The sequence below is a fragment of the Ctenocephalides felis genome, unplaced genomic scaffold (assembly GCF_003426905.1).
Source record: "Ctenocephalides felis isolate EL2017-DRISC unplaced genomic scaffold, ASM342690v1 CF-g0.4_SCAFFOLD_03572, whole genome shotgun sequence".
In the NCBI taxonomy this organism is placed as follows: Eukaryota; Metazoa; Arthropoda; class Insecta; order Siphonaptera; family Pulicidae; genus Ctenocephalides; species Ctenocephalides felis.
In genome coordinates this window covers 3,240,470-3,256,973 of record NW_020539726.1, presented here as the reverse complement: position 1 = coordinate 3,256,973, position 16,504 = coordinate 3,240,470, and positions in this window count along the sequence as shown.

Sequence of the window (16,504 nt, the reverse complement as noted above, 5' to 3'; positions counted from 1 at the left end):
TTTGTTTTGGTTTCGAAGCAATTTTACGAAAAACACGTACCGCCCCGTTGGTCGCATGGGAGCGTTATGTTGTCCGACTAGCGCGGCGCAAGGATTACATGTGTCACTATAGCTAAATTATATTGTTGAGGGTACGGAATAAAGCTACCGGAGCCGCACTATTAGCGACTATTTTTCACGGAGAAGTACGGAATAAAGCGACTATTTTTCATGACCTTACACGTATTCTATGTTATTTTTATATTATGATATATGTTAATAAGTAATCAATATGTCGAAAACATTTGTATTTTCTGAAGAATTGTGTTTTTTTGCTCTAATTTAAAAAATATTAACTTGATTTTACGAAATAGAAGCATTACTCAACTAATGCAGAATTCAATTTCTTGGGCACCAAAGATTTTTACATAAAAAACTAACAAGCAAAAATATTTGTTTATATTTTAATATAGGGGAAAGTCCCCGAGTGCCGGGGACTTTATAAATAAATCCAAAATATTTTTACAAAATGATTATTAAATTATGACTTATGTCATAATATATATGAAATCGAACTAAATTAAACAAAATGCAATCTTTCTAAACAATAATTAATACTATCAATCAAACTTTGGTAACAAAAAATGTGATTTTACGAAGTGGCCTAGTACCGGACATTTCAAAATATCAGCATTGAACACATATGTAGCCATCTCCCACTCTGGAATATCTGCACATTTGTGTTTGACAAATATTCTTAGATATTGCAAAAAAATCGCTAATTATCCACCCTTTTGGCCGATGCTCTCAGCTGGAGCATTCATCACCGATTTTTATTCTTTGACTAGAAAATACCAAAATAGGGGTATGTAGTGACCGTTAGCACTCATACAGAACAAATTAAATATTTAGAATAAATTACGTCAATTCTCACAAGAAATATCATTATGTTTTACTTCCGACGCTAAGGGACGACTTAGTGTCCGGTGATAAGGGACAGACAATTTCGTTCATTTGGTGGTACCTACTAAAATTGTTTAAAATATTTAATAATATTTTACTATTTTACGGATAACAATCAAGTACTAATCTTAATTTTGAATGCTCCTAAATTTAAATGCATAAATAGACTAGAATTACTTCCATTGATATTAGGAGTGACGCCGTGTTTTTGCGCCTAAAACAACAAAGGGTTGCTCCCGCCGTGGCCGTGTGCGTCACAGACGAGGCTTGGCGCGTGATCCTGCACCTGTGTGCCCCCGCACCCCTTTCACTTGTATTTTGAAATAAAAAGATATATACTCGCTTAAATAATACGTGGTAAATAGAGTATACGGCTTTAAGTGCCGTCCGGCGTTGCGGGACTTCTCCCTATACTTTTGTCATAGATTTCAAACATGGGTGTTTATCACCTCATTCCAACGCTGCTTGATTTAAGGCAATGGCTGATTGCACTTTTTTCCTTTACTTTTAAATTCAAATATAGATCATGAAAAATTCCTAACTTTATTTATTTCTGAGATGTCGGTGGTTAACCTTATTGCACGCGGACCTTCAAGCCCCGGTATATTCTACCCTAAAAATTTCAATTTGATATCAGTCATCTATTTGTTTATTGAAATTTAAAATATAATTCTACATAATAATATTTATTATTTTAAATTTTTGGACAAATATATAGGACAATAAAATGTATAGAGCAACTAATATGACATTCAGTATATTGCGATTATGCCAATCAATCAATGAACATGATCGTTTCAATCCGAGTTTGTCCTGCGTTTTCGTGCTTGACGCAGCCTCCAGCTAGCACGTCAGCCGCACGTTTGTAAGCTAAACCGCGCAAAATCATCGAACATCCGTAAATTGCAGCCAGGTCACGTGTCATGGCGTCGAATACAAATTAGCCGCGAACAACTTCCTGAACATTTTCTGTTTGAAAATATTAAACTAGGTACTATTGCGGATTTAAACTTTCTAAAACAGCTTTTCCGTGCTACGTTCGGCGGTTTATACTCGGTAACGCAGCATGAACTCTATGTGCAGAATAAAACATTCAAAGTAATTTTCGATTAGCTCCGAGGAACCAGAGTTGAGATGATTTTGTGGTAGTAAATTATAAATGATGCATGACTCGTATGCAGTCATAGTTTCCAAGCAACGGCGTGGTTGATGTATTAATTTAAATATATATCTACTATTTTCGCGTTTTCTAAAAATACTTTAAAAAATGATTGAGCCGGAAATGTATGATATTAATAAAAGATGATTAATTAGCATCGGTTAATTAATGTTTATGTCGATTATGAAGAATAATTCAGAATATAGCATATTAAACAGAATTTAAAACAAACGAAAGCAGATAAAGTAATTTGTAATAATTAAATGAGTAATTTGACTAATATTCTTTATGTAAGCTTTTTGTAAGCAAATGATTAAATCTAATGATTGAGGACACCATTTTCTAGAGCAGTAGTCGGAAAATTTTTATAATCATCGCAACAAACTTTTGTCTAAGTTGATCTTACCCCATGGCAGTAAGAGAGATTACCCTCATACGTAGCAAATACAGTAAATATGAATTGAAAATATATTTTTCAATCCCAAAAAAATTATTTTTACCCCATGAGGGGTAATTGTTTTCGCAACCGCTGCTCTAGAAAATGATTTAGTTTTATTCTAGTAAGCTAACATTATTTGTTAACATATATTTGAATTTGCTGTTTTGGTATTGATATGAGATGTAGAGTTTAGTTTTGATTCAAAATGTATACATAAATATTTACATCATCGGAAAATAAATTGAGGTATTGTAGGACAGATGAAGGGGTGCACTGTTGTTTTTTTTAATGATATAAAATCGTGATGTCAAAATATAGCAGTTCCAAATTCCGCGCATAATATTGATATGTGACACCTAAACAAGTATTATAAAATTAGTAGTAAGTGGTATTTTACCTTATAGAAATTTGCACAAACTTACAGATATGTGCAAGTAGTCTATTTAATAATATTTTTTTAATTTATATATGATCTACCTGCCAACCTGTCTGTCTGTCCACCTACCTACTTCTCTATATTTATTCCCGCCTACCTTCATCTGTCTACCTATTCACTTATTTACCTGTCTACTTGCCAGCACGCCTAGCCGTCAACACGAATCGAATGTCTTTTAAATCAATCTACTCGGATGCCCCGTTTTCACAAAAACTAAATACCCATTTTTGCTTCGTGTCTCTGAAACGTCTGGACACGTCTTTAAAAAACTAATCAGTTGGAAATCGAATGGTTTTTGAATCATTCAAATCAGTTGATTCGTGCGCCCGGATCGTAGACTAAAATTTGTTTCCACACAAAACACACACACATACATAATTTTTTTTAAGGGGTGCCAAAAGTTTCAGGAGGTCTTTGAACGTAAAGACCTGTGAAAATTTATGTTTTCGATTTTTTACGATTACTATAACTTACCCTACAACTACCCTAAAAAAATTGAAGCTAATTTTTTTTTCCAGAAGCAATTATTTTGTTTAAACAAGCAGAAAGTTCTTTGAATCATTCAAATCGGACGCTTAGTTCTTTCAAAAACTGCAATTTTTTGCACTTTTAGATCTGTATCTTCAAAAAGGTTGGACCTGCCTTTGCCAAAAACTAACCACCACTTCTCCCAGTCATTATGAATTCAATGTTTTTAGATCATTCAAATCGGGTGCTCCGATCTCTTGAAAAATCGATTTCTATTTTTTGCACTCTTTGCTCCGTATCTTCGAAACGGCTGCTTTTGCCAAAAACTAATCAGCACATCTCCCTATCAATAGGAATCAAATGTTTTTCGAACCATTCAAATCGGTTGATCCGTGCGCGCGAAAACATGGACGAAAAATTGTATCCATACATAAATAAACACACACTCACATACATTTTTTCGGAGGTATGCCAAAATGTTCAGAAATCTTCAAAACGTGAAGAAATGTAAAAATTTTCAATTTTGATTTTTGGACGATTATAAAAACTTACCCTACGGAAAGTTAATTATGTAATAACTTAGTTAAATTTTAAAATAAAAATTTATTTACGAAAATAAATTTTAAACTATTTATCAATATACTTATTGATTGACATAGCATTTTGCATAAGCTAACTTCCTTTCCAACTCACTCAATCTAATCATTCAATACTTTATAATATACTTTAGACACGGGCAATGTTTGGATAAAATAATAAATTATTGAAATATTCATTATCTTTATTCAATAATTTCTATATCAACGTAATTCATATTGATTTTAATTTATATGCATACAGAAGCTCAATTGGAAATGACAGCGTAATACCGCATCGATAATAAATTCTATGATTTTTAATTTGGGCAGGCTTTGAGTTAATCTTTTAGTTATTGAACGATTAAGCACATTCAGATTACATCTAAAATCATAATCCTAATTCAGAAGCAATTCTACTCTGCGGTTTATCCTATCAATTATTACTACTTATATCTGCCTGAGCCTTCATTGATACCTAGGTACAATAATATATTGATTTAGAAACCTAACTATTTAAGGTATCTGTTTCAATGCAAATACTAGTTGAAATGATTTGGTAGTAATGCAAATATTTAATAATATTTCCTTATTATTATAGCGCGTTATTTGAGATAGGTACAAAAAAGGGAGTCAAATTCATTCGTCACTGACAATTTTTTTAGATTAATATATAGCATTGATATAATCGCCGGTATGTAAATACAAAGTATAACGATATTATTTTATAAGTTATATTGGTTGTGAATGTCATCATTTGTGTTTTTGTCAATTCTGGTTTTGTCAAAGAAACTGTAGCTTAAAAAAACATTTCGAGTTGCAATATTATTCAAGACAACACAAGAGTAATGATTTTTATTGACAGTAAAACATTAACCCATAACAATGATGAAATAAAAATGATGAAATTAAATCATATTTGATTAAACCGCGATTTTTATTCCACAATTTTATTTTATGCCCATAGATGATTGGGTCAATTATTGCAGGCAAGCAACTATCACCAAATCCTATAAATTCCACATTATTTTCTAAATATAAAATAACACGATCATATGCTCTGTGATCATATGGTAACACACGAGTGTTACCATATTACTAATAAACATTATTCAAAATTGTTATGATGTATTTATTTTTACTTAACTTAAATTTGCTACTTTGTACAGTAGCAAATAAGTTTTACTTCAGTCGCGTGTGATCCTTACGCGCACTCTTTTTTCAACTATGCATTACAAAAAAGAAGAACAATTAAAATAAATTTTACAGCAGGAGGGCGAACCCTTACCGTTTAGGGACATACAATTAAATACAATAATACAAACAACAACAAAAAATTTGAAACCATGACATGGCAATTACATTAGGTATATATATATATAATATATATATATATATATATATATATATATATATATTTCAAAGTAACTAGCAGCCCATTCGTCGAAATATAAAAGGTATAAAGTATAAAAACTTTTATTTATACGTTTCGACACAAGATGCGTGTCATCATTCAGCAACTACAACAATTTGAAAATTTTATTAACTGATATAAACACCAATATAGATTAATTATAACATAGAGAAACATTATACACACCACTTTTACATTATACACACCATTTTTATTTCAACGAATGGGCTGCTAGTTACTTTGAAATATGTTTCAACGTCGAAAAAACTATCAAGATATATATATATATATATATATATATATATATATATATATATATATATTTGCTATGTCTTTTTAGTGTCGTGGTGGATTTGCATAACCCATTCAAAAATAAACACGTTAAATGAAACTATCGTATCGGAAACATTCAGCACGGTAGAAACTATCGTAATTCTGAACGTAGGAATGACACATATATAGAGCACATAATTTGCATATCGCATTTGCAGTTAACGCTAACTCTGATATCTGCAATTGCACAAAGAGAAGGAGATATCAAAGACATCGTATTCGTTGTAACTGAGCCGATAGAACATACTTGAATAAATTCCGAATATACAGATGAATTTTAAGACAACATACAGTTTATGGTAAAACAATGCTTCTAATTATGTGATTTCATTGGTTAATTTTAAGCTAAAAGTAGTGGTGCACGGCATCGTGCCTCAAGGCCAATTGCTGGAACTTTCCGTGCCAGAATTAAATATTCTAGCAAAAAACTTTGAAATTTATTTTAACCGTAGAAGTGAATTTTAAAAATTAAAAATCTTGGTACGGAAAAAAATTTTGACACAAAATGTGTACACACTATTAAAATCTCTATAAAATATCTTATAATTTGATGTGCATATGCCTAATGATCATTTTTGACAGCCAAATATCTTTTTTTTACTTTTGCCTTACCAAAAATTTTACCAAACTTCATTTCAATACAAGTAAAATGTTTTTTGAATAATTCAAATCAGGTACTCCGTTCTCTCAAATACTGAATTACCGTATTTGGCACTTTTTGTCCCGTATCTTCGATACGGCTTCCTGTCTTCCCCAAAAACTAATCAGCACGTCTTCATCATCAATATGAATCGAATTTTCTAAATCATTCAAATCGGTTGATACGCGCGCCCAAAATCGTACACGAAAAATTGTATCTAAACATACATACACATACGCACATACATTCATTTTGTGTATGTCAAAATGTTCAGAAACTTTTGAAACGTAAAGATATTAAAACATTTTCATTTTCGATTTTTTTGCGATTACTATAACTTACCCTACGGGAAGTTAATAAGAAATTATCGACAGTTGTAAAAAATAAAATAATGCATAGAATTTATTAAACTTTAGTGTAATTTAAAAATTGATGATTGTTCGAAAATGATGAAATTAAACATAGCATACCTAATGATATAATATAATATTTGTATATTTTAGCGTTAGTGCGATCTTAATATCACTAAGAGTTGCGTAAAAAAATAGGATTGTATTTTTCAGATTAGTATATGAAATTGTGTATGAAACATATTTAAGAATGAAATAGATGACATTTTATGGGCTTCATTACTATAAAACTATGTTTTCTATTATTAACTGCAGTGATTATAATCTATTTGCAACAAAAGAAAGTATCATCAACATGAATATAATTCTGATTATATTTTATTTCTATTTCTATTAATAATTTATTAACTTACCAGAAGTTCCGATGATAGATTTAACTATTCGAAAATATGTTCTTTTATTTTGTTTTATTTTTTCGGACTTTTGACACTCGTTACCATCACGGTAGCGCACAAAGTTTCAATTTCAATTTGAGCAATTATACCGTGAAAACAAAACCAACCATATCACAAACAAACAACTATCTGCCTACGTTCAGCAAATAATCTCATCTAATTCATCAATCCACAGATGTGCTTTTTTGCTGTTTTTCAAGAATTGTTCACCTGAACTTTTTATCTAGTAGGTGGGTTAATATGGGACAGCCAGGGGGCTATGCGAGCAACACAGTATATTGGTTAATTAGTGAACTGCAATTGATTTGTGCCGGCACCATAAAAAGTGTATGAAATAACTAATTATTTTGTGATATATATATTTAATACTCTATATTGTGTTATTACTTTTATTTTTTCATACTTTTTTTACTTAAAATAATCTCCAGATATTTATACAGACCGGAATTCTCCCGTTGGATACTAAAATAAGGGTGGTCAAATCTTGACTAATTTGTGAATTTTATTTATATATGTTTCTGATCTTCAAATCTCTTAAGTATTGATTAGTTCAATCCATTTTTTTATTATTTATATTTACTATTTAGTCAGTTAAAAGTATAATTTAGTGGGTTGATTAATGAGTTATAGTGTCCTCAAATAGCTTAGGTATATTTATTTTATTTATTTATTTATTCATAAGCAAACCGTAATCAATAATAATAGATAATATTTCAGGCTCTTGTCAAGCTTATTCATAGTTAATATTAAAAGTTAATATTAATATATTTCACTGATTTAGTATATAGCAACTTTAACGCAAATTTGCTTTCATAGTTCTACCCATAGAGAAAATATCATTTGATGACATGAAATTAAAATATAGCTTCGAAATAATACGAACAGGTGGAAAGTACGTAGTATGTATTTGCCTCAGGAATACGCCAACCGTAGACAAACCCATTTGCTTTTATGCACACAACGATATCATAAAAATGGATTATGCGTACGACTGTAACGTTGAATAGACGATAAGCAAAGAGCTAAAAGGGGTAACTAAAACGTAAAAAACTTCTAATTATCGTTTTATTTTCAGAATTATCTAAAAGAAATATAGCCGTTGTTAATTGTTACTCGCATTAACTATGTAATAAAATATTTCCTAATAAACATGCTTTATTTGAAATACTTGTCATTGTTCCGGAAAATAATTTCAGCTAATGCATGATCCAATTGTTTTAATTTCTTCATCATTGATCTTTACTTCTAAGTTTTGTGATCGATTGGCAAGAAAGATAAATTAATCAAAGCACTGGTCAAAAATAGAGACATAAATGCAAAAATTTCTTCTTGCATCTACTACTATACTTATTCAAATATTAAATTTCAATATATTTTTAAAAAGCTTTATTTATTATAAATTTGACTTTGGATTCTTCCTTTCACCTTCTTAGCTAAAATCCGTTGAGTAATTTTGATTTTGAATAATTTTATGATTTTTATTAGTAACTTGTATTTTTATTCTACTGATTAACTATTTAGATATAACAAATACATAACTTAAAAAATATTAAATACATAAATTACAATATTTTAATAGAAAATAAAAAAAATTGCAAATCTTTCACGTTTACGTTTCAAGCTTTCTGTAAGTGTGTATACTACAAGTATGCATATATGGATACAAAATTCCATCGACAATTTTGGGAACACAGATAATCCGATTTCACTGATTTAGTTAAAAAAGATGCCATTCCTATTGATGGCAAGTTATAGTAATCGCAAAAAAAAAATTGAAAATTTCAGCAAATCCTTACGTTTCGAAGACTTCTGTATGTGTGTATGCAGTATGTATGTATGCATATGCGGGTACAAACTTTTATCGGCAATTTTGGGAACACGGATAAAGAGATTTCATTGATTCGGTTGAATAACATTTAGTATATTCAGTTTTTAAGAAAACCTAGTGTCCAATTTGAATGTTTCAAAAACCATTTTACATGTATAGATGGAATAAAAAATTGCCTAAATTTTTGGAAAGCAGGTATAGCGGTTTTAAAGATCTAATAAAAAACGCCATTACAAATGATTATTACATATGCAAATCGAATCATCTGATATTTAATAAAACAAAAATAACAAGTAAAAATTCTTTTACATTTCTGTGAGTTCTGTACTATGATTTTTAATGTTTAACCTTGAAACTGCAACGCGGCGCTTACGCGCTTTGATATTTTCCCAGCAAAGAAGGTGCGCAGAGTGATTGCTTTGAAAAAAATTAAATTTTCCAAAAATTTGAAATTTTCAAAAAAAAAATAACGACACGTAAAATTCCAGCAATTTGCCTTAGGGTTCGATGCTATACAGCAATATACTTATTCAAACTTCTGCTTAATATGAGTGTGAAATAAAAAGTTCACCAGCACTCCGTCTATTCCGGAACACAACAGGAAACAAAACCGCACAGACTGGTACAATTTGGTTTTGTAATGAGCACATATGTGGGACAACGACATGTGAATTCTTTCTTTAACTGGATGAAAAATTTCAAATTTAAATTCAAGCTCTGTAACCCATTTGTGTATTTTCATTTTGAGGTTCATTATGGAGCATATTGGCTTTTGTTCTATACTAACCAGTCGTTATTATCAGCGAATCTTTGGCAAGGGATTATATGAATAATTAATGCGCTTATGTTTTTTTAAATACTACATTAGTACATTTGTTTTGTTTTTGTTTTTGATTAGTACAATCAATATAGTTAATATTTTATGACATGCTATAATAGACGTAATACATTATGAATAAAAGTCACATTATTTTATATTCCTGGAAATATATAATATATAACTATAATTTTATAGGACCCCCATTTAATAGATGTTGTATAGTAATATGATAATTCTTTTATACAAAAGGGTAAAAATTTACACAGATAAAGAAAAATCTATCACAAATATTTATAAGCTTTATTTAAATGATTGTGTTGTATTGTGTCACATATTTCTGTCAATAATAGTCGTTAATATAATTTATCTTGGTAATTATACATCTTGTTTTCTAACTAATTTTCATGTCTGTTGTGACACTCGCCCTTTTTCTGTATAATTTGGTTTCATAATTAATCTATTGTATTCAATGACAGTATTACAGTATTTTCACGTAGAAAAATCTTCAAATTTGCTTTTCTTTCAGCTAACTGGTGCATTAACAAAATTGTTTGCCTTGATAAATTAGTATTAGTATAAATGTGAATTTAACTATTGCATGAAATATTTTATTATTTTTATATCATAGACAATAATGCTGTTAATAATTTCGTATTATACGTATTTTAGTACCTAAAATAAAAATAATTCAGGCAAATGATTAATTATAATTAAATGCAGTATAAATGACCATGAAATTCCATGTAATGTTATGAATGCATATTTATTAATTAAAATTTTGTTATGCATACGCATACAGTTTAGCTTTACCATGATAATAATTACAAAATTTCTTTAAATTAAATAAATTAAATTGAAATAACTATTACACAATAGAAAAATATTGAACGAATTTGTACAAATTACGAAATAACAGCTCATCTTTTCTATTTTAATTGATCAATTACAAATAGCTTATCAATGTCTTAAACAATAATTAATTGTAACATATACATACTAAGTACGGTTCAAATAATAAATTTTCTGTATACTAATTTATGTTGAACATAAAAAAGAAGTTAAATCAAGATTTATACATAATTTAATTAATAAATTTAGAGCACGTTAATGGTGATTAAAAACATGCACTTTTAAGAAATACGGTTTGGTATAATAATTTTCAGAATTCAAATACGCAAACTATTGGAACAAATATTGTTAAAACAACCCAATCTAATAAAATTTTATTAATTGTTAATTATTTATTCGAGCTTTATGGGTACAAATTCGAACTATGCACAAAATTGCGTAAATTCTTTGAATACAATTTATAAGTACATTCAAATTAAAATGCTTTACTCTAATGTAGTCAATACTCAATATGCGATCACACCGCAATGAATTTCATCCTACAATTTTTAATTTTTAATGTACTAACTGATGTGGAATATGTAGGATTAAAGTGTATATATATATATATATATATATATATATATATATCTATAAATATATAAAATCTGAATGGATTGATAAAATATAATGGTCTGGCCAAAATTTACAATATCCATTCCGGAATATCCTATATATCAAGTTTGCTAGATAGCAGAGTTTTCGCAAACACTGCGTTTGACATTTGCACGTACATAAAGAGGAGCATAAATTATAATAAATATTACATAAAGAACTAACTTCCGAAGTCTATAATCCATATATCACATATTTCATATGGGATGATAAATAACGAAGAAAACTGCACGGAGGGTAAAGTCTCAGTCACTGGAGGATAAAGTCGAACGATAATATTTACATGAATTATGAAAATTGTTGGCTTAAGATTAGATCAATAATCAAAGACGAAGATTATATTGGAGTACATTTAACATTTTTCATTCATTTTTTTTCTTAGATTAGAATACCTTTTGGTTGTGAGCACTGTTATTAGCTTACAAGCGTTAATATAACTTTTAGTTATAGGTTAATTAATTGTTTTATACGATCCATTGTTATTTACAGGTTAGATTTAACAGTTTTATATATCATCTCTTTGAGAACTTTTATGTGGGTGGGGTAAAAAGTTTTAATTAAACCTTCACGATGGCAAAGGTATAAACAATAAAAAGTAGTAAATAAAAATATATTTTAAGTTGAAAAAGGCATTTTACAGGAGCTATATTAAATAGTTAGAAATAATATTCCAGCACTGCAGAAAAATATTTCTGACTCCTTAAAAATTTGAAATAAGACATTGGGTTTGTTTGCCATTTCGTTGTCCTATTTTACCCCGCCTATCGGATAAAACGGATCAGGTTGAGTAAGGCATTTGTACAATGATAAATTAGTTAACAATTTTACTGAACCTAGTCAAATAGTTGTTTGTTGATATGTTATATTTTTCATGATGTAATTGGTTTGATTTTCACAATGTAATTGTCAAATTGGTACTACATGCCCCAAAATTTTAGTTTTTATCATGTAAGATTTTACAAGTTTGTATATAATAAAAAAAATTCTTGCAAACAAATTTGTAATAATACTTAATAAGTTTCATACTATGTATTATGTTAAAGTGTGCTGTATTTGCAACCCATTACAAAGTTGTAAGTAATTATTGTAAACATAATGATATTAACTTGTCTCATAACTTTAAAGTCAATGAAGTAATATATTATATTTCAACCATATTTTCCTACATGCAATATATTATATCATCACAATGCAAAGTTTATAATTGATGAAGCATGAGTTGTTGTAGGCTCTCACGCACTAGAAATTGTGAATCCGAAATTTAGTTTTGTGATGATTGAAAATAATATTATAGTAGTATGTTATTATAAATTAATATTATTTTGAATAGCACAAAAACATTTCCGGAGCATAAATAAATTCATTTAATCAACTAATGCAGTTGCCAATACCATTTATAAACATGCATTTTATTTTTAATTTAAATAAATTTTGTAAAAGCATATTTCATGAATATTAAATAAAAAGTAAAATTGCATTGTAAACATATTAATGGTATTATTCATATTCTGTTTATTGAATCAACTTCCCGAAGGAGAAGTTTGTTTTCATAAAAAATCCGATTCGCTAGTATTATGTATTCTCGACGTTTCAAGCTATTCTGAATCCGACCACGTTCGAACGATATTGGTTGGGAATCGACCTGATTAGTTTTTCGTAAATATCGGCCGCGTCCTTTTCTTGTAATAAAGTGTTAAGAATTTTTTTTCGACAATTTTTATGATTTTTAATTTGATGGTAGATGCCATAGTCTTATAGATCATACTAAAATATTGCGGCTCTACTACAAGTCCTTTAATTTAAAAAATGACAAAGTTTGCATAAATTAGTATCGTTTTTTTGCGTTTGTCAAAATAAGAACTTTCATCGAATTGCTTAAAAACGCCTGAACAGTTTTCAGAAATATAAAAGCCAATCGATGTATTTCTAGATGGATCATCTTTTCTCAGTTTTGTGCAACGATCGGCTAAGCCGTCTCTTTGTAAATAGCAGAAAAATGAAAAGTTTTTCGTCCACGTTTTAGCTCTCAATTCTGAATCGACTTTAAAAAATCGAAAACTGTTCGAGAGATATTTATTGGAAATAATACTGATTATTTTTAGGTAAAAATCTATCGGGACGTTTTCTTGAAATAAACTGTTGAATAGTTTGTCGATTTCTATGAAAATATTTTTGACAATAGATACAATGGTATTATAAACCATACTAAATTGTTACTGCCCTGCGACAAATAGTTTAATGTTAAAAATTCATTAAATTTTGAGAAAATATTATAGCCAAAATTTGTGTCAAAATTTGCTTTTGTGATGCAACTTTTGACAGTTGCAGATTACTGATGAAAATTCATTAAAGTTTGAGAAAATATTATAGTCAAAATTTGTGTCAAAACTTGATGTGATAAGTTGTCATTGTCAATTCATTAATATTTAAAAGCATAAGCTACAATATTCGGGCATACAAAATTACAAATGCGGGTCTATAATATAATTACAGGTAATTTAAATGTGTTTGAGAAAATTCTATTTGAAATTGCAACGTTCAGACTTAATTGAAAGAAATAACTTTAATTTTGAAATAAATAGTTGAAAATATCATCTAAATATCTAAATCTATTTCGATTGATTAAGTTAGTTATTACACATTTCGGGGAGTTCAGGCAACTTGCCTTAAAGCTAATTGCTTCTTCCAACTAGTTATTTATTGCATTTATGAAAATAACACTTTATAAGTGCTTATAATTGATATTAAAATAGTACGTAAACCGCTTTACTGCATTTTTATATCTATCAAAATCATATAATGCAGTAAAATGTTATTGCTAACAATACAATATAAAATTCTTTTAATATGAGTTTTCAATTAAACATTTAGTTGGTATGATTCGGAAGTATTTGTGCATAGTTCTAATTTTTGGAACAACTTCTTCAAAAGCTCATCAATAGTCAATAACTTTTCTTCATATTTTCAAATAAAAAATATTTACCGAAAATTATATTACCTCTACAGATTAAAATATTCAATACCAAAACCATTACCGAAGGCTTTAATATTTTAATGTTCACTCATAATTTAAAATAGTTGAGTCATGACTTTAATGTATTTTCCATAACTAAATGTAAAAACTTTAATGGAGTAATGTGTGAAAAGTAGTTCGCAAAAATGATTTTAATTTTCATTTTTAGTATATATTGCAAGAAAGTTTCGAAAATTTTGATAGCGGATAGATGAATAGGGCAAATATTCGTATTTGATTAATTTTCATATAACGATTTTAAATGAAAAATGTTTTTTGTTAATAGATTGCCTAGTTTGCAAATAAAAATTATTAAATCAATAGGAAAATTACGGGAAAAATGGCATATATGAACAAATCGACACAGTGGCCTGATTTAAAAATTGGGTAGTTTTAATGACTTAATATTAATAGCAGAGCAATAATAACAATCTTGTGAGCGTCATTGTCACTATCTAGTCGCAGTAATCAGTTCAACCGTGTTTTTCGCCTTGAAAAAAAAATTGAAGGTTCTTTTCTAATGTTTTTATAACCTATTAATTGATATTCGTAATTATTTCAAATGAAATCAATTAACCAATGCCAGTACTAATGACTTCGATCAATTTTATTGCAAAAATCATGTATTTGGTAGAATTATAATTAATTATTCATTTTTGTTTAACATCTAACACAATGACATATTTATACAACAGTAAAATGGCATACTACTATTTTGCAAGAGTTACAGAGCCAAGAAAAACAAATCCTGTCAAAGGTAATTGGCTTTTACTTTATTCTTCGTATGCAAGATAATTTCTAAAAATGGACCAATGGACCAACTATATGGACTGAATGGTTTTTGTAATAGGTTGTATTTTTCCTGAATAAATTACTATAGTTAGTTACTATAGTTATTACTTAAATAAAACACTATCTTACTAATAGTCCAGAAACCAATGATGAGTAAAAACGATTGAGACTGGTTATAATATTAATAAATAAATAAATATCATTAAAAAAACACCAAGTCATTTTGACCGAACTATCATTATATTAAAAATTTAATAAATTAGTGTATATAAACAAAAAATTGTGACTCTCATACATACATAATAAAATTCTGCTGCACTATTCACAGGAGTTACAAAATTCAAAAGCTGGAAAGCTTTATCTTAAATATTATTGCAAGAATACACCTGTGTATAAATCTGTCTTTGAGTTTCGAGATCCTTCGACGTGTTTTAAGACATCATTTATTATTGACACGACGTGCACAAACGGCATGCGCTTTCCCATTTAATCATCATGGCTTTCTCGCTGCCAACATCGAGATTTGAATAACTTTCGCGGCACTGGCAGTCACTTGTTCTTTGTCAAGACAAGCTTCCAGTTCTCCTTTACACATTCATGACTTTCTCAAGGAATCCTTTCAATAATAGACCGATCGTTATGTTTTGCTCGGATCGCTGTTTGCAGACTATTGTCGTATGAAAAACTGATATGAATAGTTTGGTACTTTAAATTATAAATTGCTAGATTTTTTAAAGTTTTAGTACAACACATGCTACTACTAATTTTAATAAAAATAATATCAATTAATTCGTATTCGTGATATCCGTATACTAAAAACATCATTCTGTAGGTGAGTTAGGATCTTTTTGTAACAGTTTCTTCTTATTAAATTCATTAATCTTAAGATCCACTGATTATGTTTCTGCAAATTTAATAAAAATGGAGATGGACGGTTGTAACATTTATCGAGACAAGTAGTAACGAGTATAATACTGCTAGCCCCAAAGTTTTGTTTAAACTAACCCCTGAAGTGATTTTTTTTAATTTAATCAAAAAAACTGTTTATACAAATCAGCAATCACATAAATTTCTGCACATTATCAAACATTGATACATTTACTTACAGGAACGAAATAAGACACAAAAAATTATGCGATAATAATAACGCAAATATAGCCTCAAGTGAAAATTGCCTCTTGTGGGTATAGTTGCATATATATAATAACTATAGTTGGGTGTATAGCATTGTGCCCTAAGGCAAATGTTTTCAAATAGATTATTATAAATACTGTAATATTTATAAGAATTGTATAAACTGAATTGCAAAGTTGAAATTATTTGTTCAAAGTATGCTA